The sequence below is a fragment of the Mus musculus genome, chromosome 6 (assembly GCF_000001635.26).
Source record: "Mus musculus strain C57BL/6J chromosome 6, GRCm38.p6 C57BL/6J".
Taxonomy (NCBI): Eukaryota; Metazoa; Chordata; class Mammalia; order Rodentia; family Muridae; genus Mus; species Mus musculus.
Window position 1 is genome coordinate 148,100,282 of NC_000072.6, and position 25,219 is coordinate 148,125,500.

A 25,219-nucleotide genomic window follows, 5' to 3' on the forward strand; every position below is an offset into this window, starting at 1 on the left:
CTATCTCCAGCTTGCATATGTTTAAGGTCTTGAAATAAACCATTCAACTGATTTCACCCAGTTCTTTTTAAATAGGCCCAAAATGGCCAATTCATGGCAGTTCGAGGCAGAAGTCTTCTAGAACCAACAGTTTATAGGAAACATCCAGTGACTTGGATTGATCATACACCTAATGCCACATTCCACTTCCTAATTACTCTTTTAACTCCTTGACTTGGATTTTTCTCTTATATTGTCTTCATAAAACTCTCATGTTTGAGCATATTCAGCCACATTTGAACATAACTCACCAGTAAGGCCATATATTCCTATGACAAAAATGGCCTTTGTATGTTTCATTGTATTGTTCGTAGTATTTGATAATAGTTCTTTTTTTTTTTTGTTTTGTTTTGGGGTTTTTTTGGTTTTTTTTTTTTTTCTCGAGACAGGGTTTCTCTGTATAGCCCTGGCTGTCCTGGAACTCACTCTATAGACCAGGCTGGCCTCAAACTCAGAAATCCGCCTGCCTCTGCCTCCTGAGTGCTGGGATTAAAAGCGTGCACCACCACACCCAGCTGATAATACTAGTTCTTGATGCAATATTTTCTCAAGCCAGAGTTTAGGTTTCTTCCCAGGATTAACTAGAACCTATTATATATATGTGGAGAAAGGGAAACCACTAATTCATTTTTAATCTCTACTATAGTCCAGGAAGTGTCTGAATTGCTAGGGAAATGAGTCACCAAAAAAAAAGTGGCTGGTGTTCTACTGACATAGACATCACAGTGTTAAGGGACAGTTGATCTGGAAAATAAGTCAATGAATATATCAACATTAGTGACATCTTAGGAGATAGTGGTGAAGCTGACATCTATGCTGAGATTTGAATATATAAATAATAAACCTGCTAAGGTCTCGTGCAAGAATATTCTAATCAGAGAAGAGCAAGTTTGGAGTTTCTTGGTGGAAATGAACTTGGCACGTTCCAGAGGATCTAGGCCATCGATACGAAGAAGTAAGTATGGAGCTTACTCACAAAGGCCATAAACTGGAATGAAGAGTTTGGAAAGATTTAAATATGAAAGACATGAATACATAAAGTGCTGTCAAAATGTTTTATTATGGTGGTTCGTACTGTACTGCTTAGGTAAGGACCACAGAAAAACCTGTTTATCAATCAAATAGAAAATACATCTGCCAAAGACACAAAATCTTGGGTCTTTTGGAAAGAGTTAATTAGGTACTAATAAAAGCAACTTGGTGACATACACTTTCATTTTGAGACCATCTGTAATGGCTTCATAAAATTTCTCTGTGGTAATCATTTAACTTTTTAAAATCTAAACCTAAAGTCTTTTTGGGTTCTGTGCTCACCAAGGGCTGAAACATTCATGCTGTGCCTGTGGCTTACAAACAGAATTACTGTAAAAATTTAGTAGACAGGAAGTTATTACATAGCACAGATGTAGGATATATATCAATTATTAATTATTTTTTGTTTTGGATACAGGGTTTCTCTGTGTAGCCTGGACTGTCCTGGAGTTCACTTTGTAGACTAGACTGGCCTCAAACTCACAGAGATCTGCCTACCTCTGCCTCCTGAGTACTGGGATTAAAGGTGTGTCCCATCATGCCCATCATATCAATTATTTTTTTAAGAATTTTAAAAGTTTCTTTCCTTATATTTCTTTGAGTGTGGTCTCCAAGGACAGCATTTGGTGGTTACTCCTAACCCTCCTCATTCTTTCCGAACACCATCTGTCAGTGTTTACCCCTCAGCCGCCTCCTAGACAATTTATACTTTGTGCTCAAGGACTCCCTCAACTGAGTTCTCTGTCCTTCTGATTGAGGAAGTTAGTACTGCAGTCTGAGGTAGTCTCCAAAGCCACCAAACAGGATTGTGGCAATGCTCCAATGTCTGAGTGTTAGGAGATGCCTAACTGGTGTCAACTTGAAAGTACCTCTCCTCTCCTCTGATGTTATCCACTTCCTGACTACTCCATGGTAATTTTCTTCATGGGGGTCTGGAAGAGCACTCTCCATTAGCAATGTTACTCAGGACATCATCTACTAGATGTCCTCAAGTAACCGATCAGAATTGATGGGTTGTTTATGTTTGGGTTTTCCTGCAGGCCATCACCCATTAGGGCTTTAATGATGCATGGTTCACCATGTCCACAGAAGGGCTCTAATGCTTTTGCAGTCTTCTACTGGGCATACCAGTGCATCCACAACTCAAAAAGGGAAATACCTGAACAAATTTTCAGAGAGCACACATTTATGACAGGGTGTTTTTAAATGCCTGATAGCTCCACCCCTGTACTCTGCCCCCCCCCATCACCCCTGCATCACAACCACCTCCAGCCAATAGGAAAAGGCAGGACAGGAGACTTAGAACTTCTGCTTATCAGAAGTTTCATATCCTAAGTTCTCACAATGCTGCACCGCATTTCAAACAAATCCCTGGCATTTTAGTCCTTAAAACACAGAGGCATGGAAGGCAGGTGTTCTCCTACTATGATCCCAAATGACTTAAACTCACATCACAAAGGAACACTGGCCCTGTCAAAGCATCATGGAGCGAGCTTCTGCACAATGTAAATGATTCTTGATAGTTCCAGTGGCTTGCAGGCAGAACAGATGAGACCAGTTAGCAAAGTCAACCTCTATCTGTCATGTGTTAAAGTGGAAAGGACTGTAACATTCTGGCTTAACGTGTTTGGTGGAGGTGTAGACACTTAGAAACATTTTTCCAAACCAGTAGATGAGAATAATCTACAGTAAAAATCCAGAGATGAGAAATGGGCACACTAATAAGCACAGAGGAAGCTACAGGTGTGCTGCAGGTGTGCTGAGGGTGTGCTAAGGGTGTGCTGAGGGTGTGCTAAGGATGTGTGCTGAGGGTGTGCTACAGGTATGTTACAGGTGTGCTAAGGGTATGGCTGGACAGGTATAGGAGGATGTCCATTGACTCAAGGTGCCTAAAGCCCAAAGTCACACCAGAGGCAGGAGCCCATAACACATATGGGGCAGATTTACTCCTAAAGATGCTCAAAGCAGACAGCAGTTAAACTTGCCGAAGTGTCAACCCAGCCTCAATGCAGCTCAGTTCTTCATTGGCAACCAGGTATGGAGATCAGACCTGAAATCCCAGGAGCTTATAGAGAACAAGAGGATTGCAATGAGGTCAGTTTTGGCCTGAGCTACATAGTTTGTTCAAGGCCAATCTAACTTATAGCTGAGACCCTGTCTCTAAAATATGAAAACAACAGAAATCCTAATTGAGTTGATGTGAATAACCTCTTGCTAGCTGTCTAACAGAGAAAAGGTACACTGCCATCTCTGGCAGAAACACATCTACTCAGGCATGGTCTTTATGGCTCTTTTAAGTACAATATTCCAATACACACACTTAACACACACACACATGCACACACACAAATGCATGTGCACACACACAGGTACACATGCAAATGCACATACACACATATACACATACACATACATATACATTCACACACATATACACATGTACACACACATACACCCACATACACATGTGCACATACATGCAAACTCACACATATACACACATACATGCAAACACGCACGTATACACACATGCAATACACATATGCACACATGCACACAGGCACATAAACACATGCACAGTGTCAGGTAGCCCTATAACCTCTCCATGGCATCCAGGTTCTAGCAGGTTTGGGGAAGTTTGTTTGCTTTTTGATTCAATAGTTTTAAATTTTTTAAATTACATTTATTTGTATGTGGGGTGCACTCATGCTACAGTGCATGTATAAAGGTCAGAAGGCAACTTGTGGGAGGAGGTCTTAGGGTTGACTCAGGTCATGAGGCTTGGCAGCAGGCACCCTTACCTGCTGAGCTATCTCAACAGTAAACAAAATTAGTTGCTAACAACTCAGTAGAAATAGCTCATAAAAGACTGCAATGATAAAATTCATAGGCAAGCTCTTTAAAATAAACATTGGAAGTGTGTTAAAGAAATGAAAGGAAGAGAAACAAAACGTGGCTTAAAGTGCAGAACTCGGAGAAAGAAAACAAAGAATTAGAAGGGGGAGGAGAATGAGCTCCGTAGATTGTTTCCAAAATGAAGGTAGACTCGAAAGTGCGCCACCTAGAGGAAGAAAGGGTGGGCGAAGCCAAAGATAAGCTTTGCCAACATAAAACATACAAAATGCAATGAGACTCAAAGAGCAAACGCAGAGATATCAGCAAACTGTTACAAATTCCTAACTTGAAGTCTTGGGGTGGGAGGATGGGGAGCAGGAAAAAGACCAGGGAAGAGGAAACATTTGAAGAAACGCCACCACGAAGGTGACAATGCAATTTTTTGGGGGGAGGGGGGGGAGGGGGAAGGGGGTTTGAGACAGGGTTTCTCTGTGTACCCCTGGCTGTCCTGGAACTCACTTTGTAGACCAGGCTGGCCTCGAACTCAGAAATCCGCCTGCCTCTGCCTCCAAAGTGCTAGGATTAAAGGCGTGCACCACCACGCCCGGCTGCAATTTTTAAAATGTCAGTTTCATCTCAGGCAAAGCCAACCAGGATAAAAACAATGAAAGGACCTAGAAAAAAATAGAAAATAATAAAAAGAAAATCTTTTTAAAAAGTTTTAGAATGAAAAAATATATTCAGGAAAGCCATGAAAGAGATAAAGTGTGAATTCTCCTTAGAAACATTGGAAATCATGAGACGGTGCAACGGCATCTTTAAAAATACTGCATTATGTCAACTTATAAAAGACAGATTATCACAATGTCTAACATGATATCCCTGTGCTGAAGATGAAAATGTATAGAAATGGGCCATGCCCTGCCTCTATATCCTTTATATTCTCACCAGAGGGTGGTTTGCCAAGACATCTAAGACATAAGTGAACGGCTACATACAGCATGAAAAGAGAGGAAAGAGAGAGCAGATGCATACACAGTTAGCTTTTCCATTCTTTATTCATCGTTTACAAAAGTCATGACCTCCATAGAAATTTATAGACTAGAATTTCAACTGGTCAAGATTTGTAACAGATATAACCAACCCTCATGTAAACTATGAACTGATTTTATGAATAATCACTGAATCCTACTATGTAGACACGCAATAGAGAGTTCAAAAAGGTAAAAAAGGTATCAGGAACTTCAGTGTATGGAAAAAAGAAATATCTAAATTGGTAAAGAAATTTGGTTGGGGTATTTAAAAGAAAAGGTTTTCTTCCAAATGCCTTTTAGCTTGAAACACGGCTTAATATTTTCTGATAGGACCTCTCTACATTTGATGATGAAGTCTGCTCGGTTTCTGCTTCAACCTGAACCTACAATTTTGTAATAAAAATTTGAAACAAAAAATAAATAAATAAAAATTTAAAAAAAATAAAATACTGCTTTAAAAGCCTCCTGGTTTCAAATTAAATGAAACCATTGCACCCTCTAAACTCTGGAGGAATGGACTAGCAAAGGTATCTGCAGCAGGGGGCATGTGTCTCCTTCATGCTTTTACATACAAACACACTGTTGTGGAAACAGGGCAGCTCCAGCAGAAGCTGTGCTCCGTGAGAGCAGGAGTAGCAGTTAACACGACACCACAGGACCTGAACGACACTATAGACCAACTCACTCAAACCACCGTATGTGGCAATGCTTTCCCAGTGGTAACTTCAGTAATGTCGCAACTCTAAACAGACGAGAAAGAAAAAGAAAAGGAACAATTAAAACCCATGGCGATTTGCCCCTTTAGGAGCCACGGTTGAGCTGGTTGCATCACTGATCACGAAGCTATCTGTAGATAAGCTCCTGCATTCTTGAGCACAGCAAAAGAAAGTTATGACTTCCTTGGTTTTTATCAGGAGTAGTAGTAGTAGTAGTAGTAGTAGTAGTAGTAAATACTTTAGTACTTCTTATGGTTCAGACACAGAAAGATTTTTTTTTCCTTTCAGAAATCAAATAAAAATTTAGAAGCAGCTCTTCTCTCTTGGGGCTTAAGTTCATACTGTGAAGGGCTGGGGAGATGATCCAGCAGGAAAAGTGCTCCTCACTGCACAAGCATAAAGGCCTGAGCATAGACCCTCAGCACACATGCAAAATCTTGCTCTTGGAAGGATGATCTGAGCGCTGGGGAGACAAGAGACCCCTAGAAGCTCTCTGGCAAGCTAACCCGGCCCATTCCTGAACTCCAATTTCAGTGAGAGACATTAGATAAGTCTAAGAAGGCACACGAACTCTACCTCTGGTTTCCACACATTCATGCCTGGGTACAGGCACACACACACACACACACACACACACACACACACACACACACAGGACGAGGGAGTGTAACAAGGAGTAGGGTAATCAGAGATAGTAATCCCTAAGTCCTACACAGACCTAATTCCAAACACAGCTGAGACTAACACCCATGCTTTGCCCTTGGTGGTGGGTGTCAGACACAGATTGAGAGAGGCAAACAGAGTGGCTGGCCTGGCTGGTGTCTTCCCATACACTGAAAGTTTAGCAAGTGAACTTGCTATGAACTTGCCTCACAGCCAAGACTAGGGTAAGTGTCTTTGGGCACAGAGGATGTTTGGTTGCTGTGACAGGAACGGAGCTCTTCTTCCCAAGGGCTTTGCTCTGTGTCTCTAGTGATGTTAACAGGTGGCTTGACATCAGTGTGAAAGACTCCGTACTCTGAGCTTCACATCCAGGTTGTTTTACCAGTTATAGGCACTTCTTTTGGGAAAGCAGTGTCTTGCCTACTGAAATACTAAATCTTTTATAGCAAATAATGTAAATACACATTTTTCTATTCATAAATTCTCTCTCTCCTGCTCTCTCTCTCTCTCTCTCTCTCTCTCTCTCTCACACACACACACACACTCCTCTCTCATCTTCTATGATCTTTGAAATCTGAACAAAGTATCCTGGACACAAAGGGACTGTTTTCAAATGGAAAAACACACATGTCATTATTCCATTCAATTCCTTCTCTAACATATTTCAAGATAAACTGAGATGTAACTCAACTCCCTTATGTAGTTGCTTTCCTCTCAATTAAAAAAGAAAAAGAAAAAGAAAAAGAAAAACCACAACCATTTAAGGTGATTGATTTCCATTTCACAGTCAATCCTTCCATACTCTAGGCTTAATGTTGAAAGGTTGTGGGGAGGTACAGGATGGAGAGACACCACTCATAATAATTGTCACCAAGTCTCATCCAACTGAGTTAACCATAAAACATTCTTTATCTTATTTTTGAGACAAGCCCTCGTGCAGCCCAGGCTGTTCTTGAACTTGATATATAGCCAAGGCTGACCCTGAGTTCCTCTGTCTCCAAGCCCTTTACTGTCTATGAGGAACACAACTGTGGACAGATGCCCCAGACAGTTTTCACTCCTGTGCGGCCTAGTTCTCTGCTGCTCTTCGCTCCATCACCCTCCTTAGAAGATCTGCCTGAGTATCATAAACTCCCCTAACCTTAAATGTTTCCCCATTGCCCTGTGTAGAGAATCAATTTTACTTTAGTCACGCTGACATTTTGACTTTTTGATTACTAAAGAAGAATTATCCTAACACCTTTTCAAAGCCGTATTACAGTAGGTGAGAGTGAATACAAGTTCAAATACAAATAAACACAAGCAGGTATTTGGAGACAGTAGGGAGGAGAAGATGGGCCGCTGGTAAGAGGAAGCTGTTTGGAATATCCAAGAGGATGATGTGGGAAATAAATTGTTATTAGATGTCAAGAGTAGCCTAGCAACATTTGTTGCTAAGACTAGGTTTAGTGGACCCTGGTAGAAGTTTGGTCAAGGACAGAGTTTTTTGAAAATTCACCCACTCCTGAGGCTGACTTAAGAATGCTAGATATGGGACTGGAACCACAGTAATGATAATGCTTTAGCTGTGTAAAGCTCCAGGACCTGAACCCATAAAAACACAATGGGGCAAAGTACCTGTACTATGATTCCAGCCCTGGGGAGGCAGAGACAAGAGAACTCTGAAGCTTGCTGGCCGGCCAGCCTAGCCTCAACAGTGAGTTCCAGGCTGCTAAGAGAAATTGTCTCAACAAATGAGGTGAAAAGTCCCTGAGAAATTACAGCCAAGATTTATCTCTGGCCTCCACATGCTTGTGCATACTCCTGCAAACACAGGTGCACCTGCGTGCATACACACAGAGAATGTAAGAGGTGTTTTTTTTTTTTTAACTCTGCAATAACCAGGGAGCAAGAAGCATGATTAAGTCTGAGTGTTCAAGTTCAGGCTAATCTGCAGAGTGAGTTCTAGGTCAGCAAAGGCTAAATACTGAGACCCTGGACCAAATAAATTAATTAATTGATAGATTAGATTAGATTAGATTAGATAGATAGACAGACAGACAGACAGATGTAAGCTCTGGAATATAAACTTCCTCTTTGGATGCTATTATAGAGGACTGTCACCTGCTGAGCTCCTCTGAATGGAATCTTTTAATAGAATCCCACACATAAATGTCCAAAGGAAAATTAGGAAGTCTTAATTTCAGCAGATGGCAAACACACTGAAATACTGATACTGTACTGATCATTTGCTGCCCCCTGTCCCAATTCATTTCCAGAAATCGACCCCTTTAATCTTTGCTGAGTATTCACATAGAAGGACTATATTATCTCCACTTCAGGATTACAGAAGGCTGAAGCACACAGATATTACAAAGCCTGTTCAAATTACTCAGTCACAGCACATTAGGATGTGAGTGGCTTTAAGACCCTGGTGACTGAGAGGGCTCTCAGGTGTTATGCTGGTGTGAGTCTGTGAAACGTGTCCTTTTTCCCAGTAAACACACAAGACACGGAGCCAGGAGAGCAAGGCAAAGTGCAGCGGTTTGCAAACGTGGATGTCTATGTTTTTTGGCACATTTTGAGCTCCTTATCTACAAAGTCCAGTGTGGTGTGTGGTCATAGAGGGCCAGTTATCAGTCCTTCCTTTAATTAGCTGAATGACTGGTTGATTAAGTTCACAAGATGACTGACAGCATATTTTGTTCCTGATCTCTAGAAAGATACGAAGGCTGTGTTTCTCAAACCCGGGTGTGCTGAGTGCTGCAATGGCAACACTCTAGGACCAGAAGGCATTGTCTGTGTGTCACAATACAGAGAGGATTGCAGGTGTCCGAGGCAAGCCCAGCCCACAGAGCCTTCCAAGCTCAGCTGGGGGAGATCTAGAACACAGGCGGGGGATATAATGGTGCAATGAACCGTTCGTTCTTCTGGAGCCTTGTGGTGAAAACTGCTGCTCCTGAGATGCTGTGAAAGACTCTTTGGAGGTGATTTCAATTCTGCTGTATTCTCTACTCAGCCTTATCCACACCTTCTGGTCTCAGAGAAACACAAGCCAGAAAGGGGGAAAGACAGACAGACAGGTAAGAGAAACCAAAGCAGCATGTGGAGGTTCAGAGGTTGCTACAGGCAAACTTGTAGTCATGACAAGCTGGGTCTGGGGGTGCACACTGGTGTCTTTCACTCATTCCACATTTCATTGCTCTCTACCATAGCTCTTTAGACCTTTTGTTTTTTAAACAAAACAAAACAAAACAAAACAAAACAAAAGAATGGCTAATTTCTTGTGTAACATTTCCACAATGTTCTTTTGTTCTCTACTGATTGGAAATGAGCACTTGGTTCGCTTTGTGCTGTGAAGTCTGAGCCAATTAATTGCTGAAGGTTAAGCATTTGAATTAAAACAAAATTGGAAAAGTTTGAGAGGCCTGTATGTCAGGCGATGGGGAGGGGTTCCCGGGGGAGAGGAAAGCTGTTGTCTCTAGTCTCTGAAATCCAGTTCTGCCATGCGAACATGTGCCACACCAAGGCTTCCTTCTGGCACATCTGGGGCACATTTAGAGTCTGAGGGGCTTCGTGTGGGATTTAAACACAGATTAAAGAAGAGATCTTAAGAGCTCCAGGGAAGAATATTACATTTCTATTTCATTTGATCATTTTATTAAATTTGCATAAAAATCAATTAAAGGTCAGAACTTAGTTTACATACCCAAAGCACAGATTATATATTCCAGCTTGTATCTGACAGTGGAATTTTTTTTTTTTTTGGTTTTGTGGTTTTCTTATTAATTAGTGATATTCAAAGCACTCAGAAGGCTGATTGTTCCTACTCTTGTGGGTATGGGGAAATCAGATGGAAATTTGCCATCCCACCTCTCTGTAGGACACGCTCGAGTTCTGTACACACCATGGTGGTAATTGAGTAAACCTAGCAGTAACCAGTAATCTCAAGAGCTCTATCCCAGGGTTAAACTGCAGAGAACAACTGACAGTGTGGAGTGACTGATGTTTGAGTGTATAGAACTGAAGTGCAGCCAGCCACTCCTCGGTTTGTTGCCTGAGTTCCCTCTCCTATACAGATGATGCCTGCCTATCTCGGAGGGTTGTTATAAAGATTAAGCAGGGTGCTATGTAGATGTCTTCACAAGAGGCTGGGACAAACAAACAAACAAACAAAAAGTCTAAGCTGTCACTGCAAACGCTGGAGGTGGGGGTTGTGTTTTTGATCAAAGATTAATTTGCATGATAACACCAATGACATAATGTTCTAAGTAATTAACGTGAATATTTATTCAATTTGAAATCTGGATGAGAGCCACTGGATTCTCAACAGCTCTGATTCTTGTGGGACACTGTCTCAAGGTGGGGGGTGTTATCAGAATCTATGAAGATCCCTGGTCTTTGTAGTGACTCAGTAAGGTATCAGGACAAAGGCTGATGTGGAAATCCCAAGGAAGTCTAATGCCAGAAGTCAGGAGCAGCCCTGGAAGGCCCTTAACCACACAGGTCACAGCTTTGTTCAACACATGTCATTTTAATGCATCTCATATCCAGCCCACAGTTTGCTTCAATTCCAAAAATAATTTCAGTTTCTCTCATCTCATTTCCAAACTGACTAACCATGCATACAGGTGAAAGTGCTCACCCTTTGCCCTACTCTCCCTGATGTCTGACTTACACAAGGTCTTTACACCCTCTGGGATAAGCAGTGTCTTCTGCCATCTCCTGGAGTTACTGCAAGGACTCTCTGATAAAATAATGACACAGTGTGGGAGATGTTGCTTACACCATAGTAAGAGCTCAGTCAGCCAACCACCCTTGCTACACCATAGTAAGAGCTCAATAAGTGCAACCACCCTTGCTACCCCATAGTAAGAGCTTAATAAGTGCAACCACCCTTGCTATTCCTTTTTTTTTTTTTTAAGATATTTGCAGCAAGAAATCAGATGTCATTCTGGTTTCCGTAGTGAAAACCTCTGTGCTTGCATTAGTTTAGTAACATACGCTCTGAAAACTTTCTTCAGTTTAAACTGAGAGAGAAAGGGGAGAGGCTGTGGAAAGGAGAAAGGGAGGAAGGAAGGAGGAGGGAGCACAAGGGAGCTGCACAGAGGCCACACAGATCAGCAGTGAGTCTTCCTCTATCCCTCTGTGTAACTTTCTTCTCAATGGAGCCGATACTTCTTGTATTTACAGCATTTACTTCAGGTTTTCTGTGCCATCTTTTTTCTAACATCGTGTCTCTAAGAACGTTACAACTTTTCATTTGTTCTGCACAGTTTTTGTCTACCAATCAATCCATTTTCCAAACCAGAAATGTCCTAACAGCACTCCCTTAGCTAGGATGTGCAAAGAAGACTGTCTTAAAAACTTAGCTTCCCATAACAATTAAAATCTAGCCTGCAGAGGATTTAAGACTAGAACAGAATAACAGCCCCAACTCACATACATTTTATTGTTGTACTGGTTTTCTTTATGTGGCTGTGATAAAACACTGTGACCAAAAGCAACTTAGGAGAGGAAGGACTTATTTGGCTTACACTTCTCATCATAGTCCATCATTGAGGAACTTGAGTCAGGGCACAAACTTGAAGCAGAAACCATGACAAACTGTTCATTGGCTTGCTCTCTGACCCTTGCTCAGCTAAGCTTTCCTACACAGCCCAAACCCTCCACCTAGGCATGGTGCTTCCCACAGTGGGCTGGGCCATCCCATATCAATCATCAGTCATTAGCCAGAACAATCACTCAGTCTGATGGAGGTAATGTCTCACCTGAGGTTCCCTCTTCCCAGGTGGCTTTGAGTTGTGTCAAGTAGTCAATAAAAACTAATTATCACAATTGATATAACTTGCTAAAGTAAAAAATAATTAGCTTCTTTAAAAACATTATTTCACTTATTTATCTTTGTATATGTCATGCACATGTGGCAGAGGACAACTCTGTAGAGTTGATTCTCTGTTTCCAACTTTACAAGGGTTCCAGGAATTAAATTCAGGGTTGCAGACTTCTGTAGGTTTTTTCCAAACATTACTGTTTTTATTAATCTCATTTACCTTCTCAGCAAAATAGTCTCATAGTCCCACATCTGCCTTTGATTTTATTTATCCTATTTCCATGAAACAAGCAAAATAAAAGGACTTTTTATCTTAAAATATTGGGGCAATATCTTCTAAAAAACAACACTTTCCGAATTACATTTAATTTGAAGATTTAAATTTCAAATGAGTTATATAATATCAGAAAACTTCCTATCGAATACCTGCTATAAAATGATTACTTTTATGATTCATCTGGTATAATACTTGGTGGTTACTAATCTCCCTGCAGGGAAGATGTATCTATCAGCATTCAGTACTAGAAAGAAAACCATAAAAGAAAGAATATATATCAGGGACAAAAAAATGCAAAGAAACTATGGAAGGTGTTTTATTTGTTTGGTTGGTTGTTGTTTTTCCTCTTCCATGTATACAGTCAGTGATGGTCTGTCTGTAGTTACCACTTGACTTTCTTTGAGGGTAGAACACAGTGCTTGTTTTCTATTTTTCCCATGTGCATGTGTGTGCATGTATGCATGCATGTGCCTGTGTATACGTGTACATGTATGTGTCTACCCATGTGTTCCCATGTGTGTGTGTGTACATGGAACCATCCTCCATCATCCACCTCATTCATTAAGGCAAGGTCTCTCAATCAAGCAAAGTTCTTGGTGATATGGATGGTCTAGCTATCCAGCTCACTCTGCGGATCCCTATGTCCACCTTTCAAGGCTTGATTACAGATGGGCCACCAGAGCCGCCCAGCATTTCCATGGGTTTGTGGGGATACAGTTACTAGTTTTCATGTGTGCATAGCTCATAGTTTAACCACCAAATCTTCCCCCAGCTACAGGATGTTTCAAAAAGAATTTCCCGCCCCATAAAGAGTAAGTTTTAGAAACCATTGGTGAACTAGCTTCGGTTTATTTGAGCATGGCAGACTAATTCACACACTCTCCAGTCATCATGCCCCATGGAATTTGCTTTTTGATCCTTTTGCTGAAGGAAAAGCAAAATAAGCCAAGGTGTGAATGTCCAGAATGAGTCTGGTATTTCTTATGAGATCCATACAAAAACCTAGGGGGTAAGGTTTGGAACACTGACTCTCTTCTTTCTTTCCTCTTTTCTTTTTCCGTCTTTCTCTCCTTCCTTCCTCTCTTCCTCCTTACCTCCATTTCTCCCTCCTTCCTGTCTTTCATAGTTTGTAAAACAGGGTCTTACTGTGTATCCCTGACTGAACTGGAACTCTCCACGTAGACCTTTGAACTTAGTGATCCACCAGCCTCTGCCTCCTATGTGCTTTTGCCAATGGGGCCACACACAGACCTTTGTTTTTCTTTAAATCTAAGTTCCTCAGGCAGCAAGCAGCCAGTCTCCTCTAGCTACTCACCTGCTTACCTAGTTGTGGAGGAGTACTGAGGCCTCCCTTCCCTGCTCCCATACCATACCTTCACTGAAGCACATGATGGTGGCCATGTTCTTTCTAGTCCTGTCTCCATTTTCTACCTCTCTGACCTACTCTTTCTACCATCTATAACTTAACCAGCTTTCTAAATGTCACACACACACACACACACACACACACACTCATGTTTCTGCCTTCCTGCTACCTTTCAAGGGCACACAGCCTGCAAATGAGATTTATCTCTTCAGGTGACCTGTGTTCACAGCCGTTACTGCCTTTTTAACCTTCCACACACAGTTTGGTGCACTCTGCTTTGGAGACTCCTCCATGACACCCCCACCCCTCACAGTATCCTCACAGCCCTGCTCATACACGATAGTTATTCACCATCTCCCCCAAAGAGTTGCCTTGTGTTGCCAGCTACTTTTCCTATACCTGTGTGTTCACAGTACTGAGCTGGGTATGTGGTTCCCCCGGAGTGCATGTAGCAGCACTAACAATCTGCACACACACTGTCAGCTGCCAGTACTGTTCTGAGCCTTGTGTTTCTCGTATCAGCCTTTGTTTCCACCTTACACAGCAGAAATCAGTCATTTCCCCTCACTCCCATTATCCTGTGCCTGCTGTGTAATGGGCTTCCATAACTGCCTCCCAAATGCATGGCTGGATGCGAGAGTCACAGTCAGTAAGACCTGGGAAAGATATTTCCAGGGAACCCAAACAACAGGATCAGGCAGAAGGGAAACAAAGACTCTAAGTCACAGTGATACTGCAAACAATGACTGGAGTTTCTCAAGTGCCTGTTAGAAAATACTGTCATATATGTTCACAGGGAATGCCACCACCACAGCGCTCTGCTTTTTGAAAGGGTACTCTTACGTATCTCTTAGTATTTCCCCACAATTCCTCCACCTGAAAACTATTGTTGAGCTGCGGCAAGAAAGCAAGCCAATAGGAAGTGTGCGTTTTCCAGGAGTTAACATCTTTCCTCTGAAATTAACCTGGAAACCATGCCAGAGCTTCCAGCACCTATTAGCATTTTGGGAGAGCCCTGTCTGGGAAGGATGGTGCTTTGGGAGAGCCTCTGGGGAGGTGTGGATACAAAGGGAGCAAAATGAAATTAATGCAACTTTTCTAGTCATGTGAAAATGAAACGGTCAAACAACATAATTTCTCTAAAACTGTAGCAAATTCTAGGCTGTGTTTAAAAGGGGAGGGCCTTCCTTAGGGAAGTCAGTCTTCTAGCTGAGGGCTTCACTAGTTGAACATATATCCTTTATGACAGTAACATTTTATAATATTCAGAAGAGCTGCCTCAATTTCTTGACACACCAAAGTGTAACCTGAGCCAGATAACTGGGCATAGGTAAGAAAAGCAGGGGTTCTGGTTCTGTTGGTAACTTTAGTTTTTAGTTTCTGGTTTGGGAACTACAAGCCAGAAATGCCTAAAATTCTGAGACAGTACAATCAGAGCAAGAAGATGATAGCCACATTAAACCAAAGCCGCGCCATTACCTTGGTCAAAGCTGGTTAGGATGACTGTGATCTTTGCTGGTCACTACTTGCCCAGCCTAATGTGTGAGGAATCCTCTTTGCTGCCTTATTTTGGTACATTTATATGATTAAAGGACTTCTATGCTCACAAGTACAATAAGCATCTCCCACCTGAAGAGCTCCAAACACAAATGAAAGGAAGCTCACCTTGATGGAGCTGAGGACATTAGTCAGTTGGCAGAGTGCTTGCTAAGCATGCCCAGAAGCCCTGAACTGGATCCCTAGTGTGACCTAAAATGACTGTGGTGGTACACACCTGTGACCCCAACAGGCTGGAGATGGAGACAAGAGGATCAGAAGTTCAGGGTCATCCTGAATTACAGAGTAAGTTCAAAGCCAGCCTGGACTGCTAGAGATCTTGTCTCAGTAAATGCTGGCTACAAAAACCAGGCCTGAACTACACAAGGAAGCTATTGAGACACTAACTTCCAATATGAAGTGTGAGCTGAGGCTTCCAGAGTAAAGATTGCTCTCACAGAACCAGTGATCTGCCATCTGCCTTTCTGCTGAGTTGGTATTTGTGCTGCCACAAGAGAAATATCGAAGTGAAGCTTACCACAGATGACATGGTGACTCCAGGCTGCACCCGGGTCACTGTATGTCCATCAGGTGACTTCCCTTAAGAATGCCCTTACAGAAGTAGTTTAAATACTGTATTCCTGCCATTGTACACAGCTATGATATTACTGATCATTATCTACTTGACAGAAGCTAGAATCACCAGGGAGAACTGGCCCTGGTCATGCCTGGGGGAGACTCTCTTGATTACCTTGATTGATACTTGTAGACTTAGGTGTGCGTGGCTCTTTTCCCTAGGCAAGAGACACCAGACCATTTCAGGGTGGACAAAGCTTGCATCTCTCTTTGCTCCCGGCTATGGATGCCATCTGACCAACCCCCTATGTTTCTCTGGCTGTGATTCCCTGCCATGATGAACTGTGACCCAGAACTGTGAGCAGAAATAGATTCTTCCCCGCTTGAGTTGTTTTTGACGGAGCTTATCACAGTGACAGGAAGAGGAGCTAAGACAGCATCTCTTGTGTGATGAGACACAAGTCACATGCTGAAAGCCGCAGCAGCAGACATGGTCATCCTCTAATATGCAACATAGGCCAGATCCACTTCATACATTCTGGTAAGAGCTTCTTTCCACATCCCAAGGATTCTGGAGGTGTCTTCCCTCTGAATTCTGCTTCCTTGAGATTCTTCTTCCCTCTGCTGATTTCCTCCCCACTTCCCATGACAGACCCTGCTGTTTCCCAAGAGTCCCACCGGCAGAAATGTGTTCTGGAAGGTGTGAGGTAGCAGGATTGCATGTGTACCAAAGAACAGGGATTATTTCATCCAGCACCAGGTTTTCCTGGAGGCATTAACTTGACCCTCAGAGATTTCTTCTCCCTTGCCCTCAGGTGCCCTTGCTCCTCTTTGGAATGAAACTAGGTATAATGCTTATTAACCATCAACTGTGGGGAAGGCAACAGGGCGAAGGAGGTGAATCAGTGCCTAAGAGCACTAGTGGCTCTCAAAGAGGACCTTGGCTCAATTCCCAGAACCCAGAGCAGCTCGCAACTGTCTGTACCTCCAGTTCCTGGGGATCCAATGCCAACACCCTCTCTGGCTTCTGAAGGCACACACATGCTGCATATACATACATACATACATACATACATACATGGGCAGAACACTCATACATATAATAAATATCTTTTAAGGCGGTAACTAAGAAATGGTACAATTACCATGGATATAAAATATACATTCATTTAAAGTGCTAGAAATGTCACTGATTATAACTACTTAACTGTGTGTGTGTGTAGTGTTTACATGAATGCATTTTTATATCTGTGGGCTGCTGCATGTATGGATATGCTCATGTGAAGGCTGGGTGTTGACATCAGGTATGTTCACTTTTTGATTTTTATTTTTTTAGGAAAGGGTCTCTCACTGAACCTGGAGCTCACTGACCCAGTCAGACTGGCTGGCCGAGAACTCCAGGGAGCACTGGTTCCTCTCTCCCAGCCCTGAGCTTGCAGGTGAACCTCTCTGTGCCTGGCTTTTTATATGGATTCTTAGGATCTGAACTCCAGTCTTCCCATTCACAAGGCAAGCTCTTCACATACAGAGCCAACTCTCTAGTGCTAATCATTTCAATTTTTTACAGATACACAAAAATCACTAAAGTTTCCCATTTAATGATTTATACTTGTTCCTCCTACATGCTGCTTTAAGCTGGTCAAACACTGATCTCTTCAAGTAATCTTTGGGGCTCTCCAAATCCCTCCTCCTGTCAAATGTGAGATATAGTCTGTGGCTCTTATCTGCAAGTCACCAGCTATACAACCTTATCCCAGAGCTTCTTGCTCCTACCTGACTCCAATATGGCACCCACTGACCAACCTCCCCTGTCCCCAGCCTTTCCACTCTCCCTAGGTTCTTCTGACTTCCCTTACACTCTCCTGTTGCTGGGTTCCACATACAGCGGGATCATGAAGCCTTTGATGCCTGATTGACTTAATGATATCTAGCCCTATCTATAGTGTGTCAAGTGAGGAAATCTCATTCCTTTTGGGCTTACTACCCCCTCAGTGTGGTTCCACCTTTGTACACTCAGGGTAAATGGTTGCTTCCGTTTTCTGACTGCTGTGAGCTTCTGCAGAGATCACCGGAGTGCAGAAGCCTCTGTGTCATGCTGTCGTCATTTTCTTCAGATATAAGCCCCAGGTTGACTTGCTGATCCTACGATCCTTCTGCTTCAGTGTCTTCCACAGTGACTCTCTTTCTCCACATCCTTACCGGCACTCGTCATTCAGAGCGTTCCTCAATGGACTCGGGTTCTATCTTGTGGTTCCAACTTGCATTTCTCTGCTGACCAGTAATGATGGACAACTTCTTCCTGTGCCTCTGGACTTTTGAATGTCTTCCCTTGAGAGTTTGTCCTTTTTTAAGACTTGGGACATTTTGCCTGTTTGCCCATTGTCTGCTTAAGGTCTGGTTCTAACTCCACAGTGAAGTCTGTGTCTCTCCCCATCTTGCGTGCCCAGGTCCACCGTGCAGGTGGCTGAAGAGGAAAAGAAATTAAGCCTAAAAGGCTCTACTCAATTGTTACTCAAACATAACTTTAAGATAGGTAGCCTTCTCACAGGTTGTTACTGGATAATATAGAAAGATGAAAGAGTTATACTTCTGACTTAATTAGAACCTGTTTACTTAAGTTTTTGCAAGCTCACTCCTTAGAGCTGCTTACTAGTATCAGAAGTGAACCTTTGTCTGGCTGTTTTGAAGAAATTACATTGGTTGTCAGTTGCTTTGAGAGCAAGTTATTTACTTAGGGTAACTGAGCTCCTTTGTGTCTTTGAATTCACTTAACTGCACAGAAAATTACTTTGGGTGGGAACCTAAAGACTGCCTCTATATGAAACTCTATGTAAGGTTCTCACCACATATAAGTTGTGGAAGATCTTGTCAAGGATAGACCCTCTTATGCGCTAGCTAGGGCTGGTTATGTACTAATAAAGATTTCTGTTTCTCTGAATTTCTTACAGGATTGGGTCTTTTTCCCATGCAGAAAGGAGCCCCTTGCCATCAAGCACATGCCTAGTCCATTGTGTGTACATGTGAGCACTACACTGAGTGTTCCCAGACCACTGTGCATGCTGTGTGAGTGCTCTGTGCTCTGTGGCTCCAATTAGAATAGTTGTTTTATATTTCATGGGAAGCAACTGTTGCTGTACCTAAATATGGCTACTCAAATCGACCCCGGCAGCAGCTGCGGTGCTTTCCTTGCTACCTGCCCCAGTGTTCTGGGCTCCAGAATGAAAAAGACTCACACAACTTTATATTTTAATATGCTTAAACAACTCAATGATTGGGTCACCTCCAAACCTCCACATGGCTAACACTCTCCCCTCCAATATTCCTGAGTTATTACTAAAACCTGTATTTTACCTTGGCTGCCCCGGACCCAGACCTGCAGCCCTGTTGGGCTAAGTTCCCAAGTACCTACGTCATGGCTATGTTCTCTGCCCAGAATCTCTCAGACATGACATCTACTCCTTTCCTGGCATGGGGGCTCTCTCCCTTTCTGCTCCTCTTCCTCCATCCCTTGCCCAGGAATCCTAAAGTCCCACCTCCGTTTCTCTACCCGGCCATTGGCTGCTAACAGCCTTATTAACCAATCAAAACCAACTGGGACTAGGGTCCTGGACATGTAGATTCTCGTGTAATTTTAGGGATCCACAATCCACAACAAGCTACAAAGACTTTCTCAGGAAGACATGGGAATAATTTGTGGAAATTTTAAATATGTGTTACTTGGATCAACCCCCTTCATCTCCTCTATTTGCACAACTGGAGGTGGTTGCAGGTTTTATGGTAGCCTGATGCTCTCAATGCTTCCTTTCCTGTGATAGTCTGAGATACTTCTCTAACAAGCTGTACAAAACCTAAAACCTTTATCTTTCTCTAGTATAAACACTTGGAATAAGAAACAAGGCACACACTGGCCAAGCAAACAGCTGCTCTTTCCCCATTGTGTATCCCGCCCCAGGTCTGATAAGTCCTGATGCTGTCTCTCCTCAGGAGATGCCAAGGCTCCTCAGTGAGTGTCTTGTCCACAGGGAAATGGCTGATGGGCATACTGAGTGCCCTGGGTATGTGGTAGAGCTTGAGCCAACACTCTACTTTCTTCTCTAGCTTCTCTCTAGAGAGATAATCGAATCAGCCAGTGTGCACTGCGACAGCTGAAGGTGGCAGTTGTGGGGTGTCATGGACTTCATGCTTGCAGTCGGAAACTTAGCAATCTATTCCAGTGCATGTGTTTCCTCTCCTGGGGAGGATTTCACTCAGGATCAGACATAAAACTTCTGAATTTTGGAGAAACAAGAAGGGAAGTTACTGTGGATATGGAGCCTTTCCCTGGTACTGAATGGCTCAGTAACAGCAGCAGCCCAGGTATCCCCAAAACAGAAACCTCGTGTTCTTAAAGTCAGTGTTCTAGTAGCTCTTCCTGACCTCTGAGCAGCGTCAAGCGGGGAACTTTACCTTTTCTAACTCAGTGAGTATATGCATGTGAGTCCTCTGCATCCTGTGAGTCTGTGCACGGTGAATTTCAGCTTTAACGCCTTTTCAGCAGACTCTAAGCAGGCTGCAGAGAGGTGCAATAGTAGAAAAGGAAACTCTACTGTAGTTCTGGGGAGTTGCACTCTGTAGTGGCCCTGGGGGTTAAGCAAGGCAGAAGCACAGGCCTGTGTGCTGGGCCAGGGCCACTGTTGGCCCTCTGTGGTTCCTGACTAAGCTGAAGTGACAGCAGATACTAGGAGGGTTGTCAGTTACTAATTGGTAGCAAGTATTATTTATTATTTATCTTCCTGAGTTATCGCCATTGATAGGAGTCTGGCTTCCTGCTGTCTTAGCAGCTTAGCTTCCTGATTGTTCATTGTAGATAAAGGGATGGCTTCTCAGGAGAGTTGCTGCAGGTTGTAGATCAAAGTTCCATTTTGTTAAATTTCCCCTGATTGTATATTCAGTCTCTCAGTTGTTCCCCTCAATAGTACGAGCTCAGTTGAGAGGAACATGGTCTGTACAAGTATGTGGAACGGTGCCACAGCACTCCAGTAGAGTCAGCTTGACAGGCAGTGATGCCTAAAAGCCACTCATGAGGCAAAGAGTTTCAAGGAAGCTCTCCTCCTGGAGTTTTGGCGTTCTCATGCTCTTACTCTATTCCCAAGTTAGTCTGGTGTATTGATCTACGAGCTCTCTTTTAATATTTTATTATAAATGCCTCTTAAGATTAATTCTGCCTTTAATCCCAGCACTTGGGAGGCAGAGACAGGTGAATTTCTGAGTTCAAGGCCAGCCTGGTCTTCAAAGTGAGTTCCAGGACAGCCAAGACTATACAGAGAAACCCTGTCTCGAAAAAAAAAAAAAAAAAAAAAAGATTAATTCTGTATAGTTAGTTTCCCTAGTGTTCCAAGATCCCAGAAGCCTCCCAGCTTAGAATCCTGTGAGAAGGCAGCAAGGAAGTTAACCTATTCAGTAACTAATTACGCATTACAATAGACGGAGCCAGTGGCTCAACTGGTCTGCAGAAAGATCCAGGGAATCTCACTGAGATAAAAATCTTTAGTACAGGCTACATTTCATACCAAAAGCAAGAGAATACTCTTCTGACAAATGGACATTCTCCAGATAAGATAAGAATTTAGCAAGGCACCCTCCAGGTCCATCCATTTGCCTAGGAATTTCATAAATTCATTCTTTTTAATAGCTGAGTAGTGCTCCATTGTGTAAATGTACCACATTTTCTGTATCCATTCCTCTGTTGAGGGGCATCTGGGTTCTTTCCAGCTTCTGGCTATTATAAATAAGGCTGCTATGAACATAGTGGAGCATGTGTCCTTCTTACCTGTTGGGACATCTTCTGGATATATGCCCAGGAGAGGTATTGCTGGATCCTCCCGTACTACTATGTCCAATTTTCTGAGGAACTGCCAGATTGATTTCCAGAGTGGTTGTACAAGCTTGCAATCCCACCAACAATGGAGGAGTGTTCCTCTTTCTCCACATCCTCGCCAGCATCTGCTGTCACCTGAATTTTTGATCTTAGCCATTCTGACTGGTGTGAGGTGGAATCTCAGGGTTGTTTTGATTTGAATTTCCCTGATGATTAAGGATGTTGAACATTTTTTCAGGTGCTTCTCAGCCATTCAGTATTCCTCAGGTGAGAATTCTTTGTTTAGCTCTGAGCCCCATTTTTTAATGGGGTTATTCGATTTTCTGGAGCCCACCTTCTTGAGTTCTTTATATATATTGGATATTAGTCCCCTATCCTATTTGGGATAGGTAAAGATCCTTTCCCAATCTGTTGTTGGCCTTTTGTCTTATTGATGGTGTCTTTTGCCTTGCAGAAGCTTTGCAATTTTATGAGGTCCCATTTATCGATTCTCGATCTTACAGCACAAGCCATTGCTGTTCTATTCAGGAATTTTTCCCCTGTACCCATATCTTCGAGGCTTTTCCCTACTTTCTCCTCTATAAGTTTCAGTGTCTCTGGTTTTATGTGGAGTTCCTTAATCCACTTAGATTTGACCTTAGTACAAGGAGATAGGAATGGATCAATTCGAATTCTTCTACATGATAACTGCCAGTTGTGCCAGCACCATTTGTTGAAAATGCTGTCTTTTTTCCACTGGATGGTTTTAGCTCCCTTGTCAAAGATCAAGTGACCATAGGTGTGTGGGTTCATCTCTGGGTCTTCAATTCTGTTCCATTGGTCTACTTGTCTGTCACTATACCAGTACCATGCAGTTTTGATCACAATTGCTCTGTAGTACAGCTTTAGGTCAGGCATGGTGATTCCACCAGAGATTCTTTTATCCTTGAGAAGAGTTTTTGCTATCCTAGGTTTTTTGTTATTCCAGATAAATCTGCCGATTGCCCTTTCTAATTCGTTGAAGAATTGAGTTGGAATTTTGATGGGGATTGCATTGAATCTGTAGATTGCTTTTGGCAAGATAGCCATTTTTACAATGTTGATCCTGCCAATCCATGAGCATGGGAGATCTTTCCATCTTCTGAGATCTTCTTTAATTTCTTTCTTTAGAGACTTGAAGTTCTTATCATACAGACCTTTCACTTCCTTAGTTAGAGTCACACCAAGGTATTTTATATTATTTGTGACTATTGAGAAGGGTGTTGTTTCCCTAATTTCTTTCTCAGCCTGTTTATCCTTTGTGTACAGAAAGGCCATTGACTTGTTTGAGTTAATTTTATATCCAGCTACTTCATTGAAGCTGTTTATCAGGCTTAGGAGTTCTCTGGTGGAATTTTTAGGGTCACTTATATATACTATCATATCATCTGCAAAAAGTGATATTTTGACTTCTTCCTTTCCAATTTGTATCCCCTTGATCTCCTTTTGTTGTCGAATTGCTCTGGCTAGGACTTCAAGTACAATGTTGAATAGGTAGGGAGAGAGTGGACAGCCTTGTCTAGTCCCTGATTTTAGTGGGATTGCTTCCAGCTTCTCACCATTTACTTTGATGTTGGCTACTGATTTGCTGTAGATTGCTTTCATCATGTTTAGGTATGGGCCTTGAATTCCTGATCTTTCCAAGACTTTTATCATGAATGGGTGTTGGATTTTGTCAAATGCTTTTTCTGCATCTAACGAGATGATCATGTGGTTTTTGTCTTTGAGTTTGTTTATATACTGGATTACGTTGATGGATTTACGTATATTGAACCATCCCTGCATCCCTGGGATGAAACCTACTTGGTCAGGATGGATGATTGTTTTGATGTGTTCTTGGATTCGGTTAGCAAGAACTTTATTGAGGATTTTTGCATCGATATTCATAAGGGAAATTGGTCTGAAGTTCTCTATCTTTGTTGGGTCTTTTTGTGGTTTAGGTATCAGAGTAATTGTGGCTTCATAGAATGAGTTGGGTAGAGTACCTTGTGTTTCTATTTTGTGGAATAGTTTGTGAAGAACTGGGATTAGATCTTCTTTGAAGGTTTGATAGAACTCCGCACTAAACCCATCTGGTCCTGGGCTTTTTTTGGTTGGGAGACTATTAATGACTGCTTCTATTTCTTTAGGGGATATAGGACTGTTTAGATTATTAACCTGATCTTGATTTAACTTTGGTACCTGGTATCTGTCTATAAATTTGTCCATTTCATCCAGGTTTTCCAGTTTTGTTGAGTATAGCCTTTTGTAGAAGGATCTGATGGTATTATGGATTTCTTCAGGGTCTGTTGTTATGTTTCCCTTTTCATTTCTGATTTTGTTAATTAGGATGCTTTCCCTGTGTCCTCTAGTGAGTCTGGCTAAGGGTTTATCTATCTTGTTGATTTTCTCAAAGAACCAGCTCCTCGATACACAAGATATAAGATACAATTTGCTAAACGCATGAAACTCAAGAAGAACAAAGACCAAAGTGTGGAAACTTTGCCCCTTCCTAGAAATGGGAACAAAACACCCATGGAAGGAGTTACAGAGACAAAATTTGGAGCTGTGACGAAAGGATGGACCATCTAGTGATTGTCATATCCAGGGATCCATCCCATAATCAGCTTCCAAACGCTGACACCATTGCATACACTAGCAAGATTTTGCTGTAAGGATCCAGATATAGCTGTCTCTTGTGAGTCTATGCCGGGGCCTAGCAAACACAGAAGTGGATGCTCACAGTCAGCTATTGGATGGGTCACATGGCCCCCAATGGAGGAGCTAGAGAAAGTACCCAAGGAGCTAAAGGGAACTGCAACCCTATATGTGGAACAACAATATGAACTAACTAGTACCCCGGAGCTCTTGTCTCTAGCTGCATATGTATCAAAAGATGGCCTAGTCAGCCATCACTGGAAAGAGAGTCCCTTTGGACTTGCAAACTTTATATGCCCCAGTACAGGGGAACGCCAGGGCCAAAAAGGGGGAGTGGATGGGTAGGGGATTAGGGGGGTGGGTATTGGGGACTTTTGGGATAGCATTGGAAATGTAAACGAGGAAAATACCTAATATAAAAAATTATTTTAATAAAGCAAAAAAAAAAAAAGAATTTAGCAAGGCCTAGGAATTTAGGGGTCTGTGACATTGCATTATTCTTGAGGCCTGCCAAGAGCAGAACACCCTGGTGCTATTAACACTAAAGTGTGAAATTCTTGCCTGTCATTAGGCTGATCCTAGGCAGGACTGCTTATCTTTATTGTAAACATTTACCTGGTTCCTGCAATTCCTTTCTAAGTCATTCCTTTGTTTTGTATCTGGTAAACTTCAATGTACCTTGCCTGATGTGACTTCTAACCCCTTGTATTCTCTGTACTATAAAAAGTCTGATGCTCAACCTAACAGATACATTCAGATCCTACACAACCTCTCCTGTGTGCATCTGTCAATTCATCTGATGCTTTGCCCATCTGCCCCAG

The 25,219-nt window shown here is 42.4% G+C and overlaps 1 protein-coding gene across 3 annotated transcripts in view; it reads left to right on the top strand.

Annotated features, from left to right (window-relative positions):
• Far2 (fatty acyl CoA reductase 2) overlaps nucleotides 1–25,219 on the top strand; it is a 135,343-nt gene that overhangs the window by 52,866 nt on the left and 57,258 nt on the right. Inside the window, exon 1 of one of the 3 annotated variants that reach the window (XM_006507070.4) lies at nucleotides 9,105–9,381. The exons of the other annotated variants lie outside the window; for them this stretch is intronic. The gene's annotated coding sequence lies outside the window, so the exon portion shown is untranslated. Of the gene's footprint in view, nucleotides 1–9,104; nucleotides 9,382–25,219 lie in introns of those variants that run through there. 3 annotated transcript variants of the gene reach the window in all.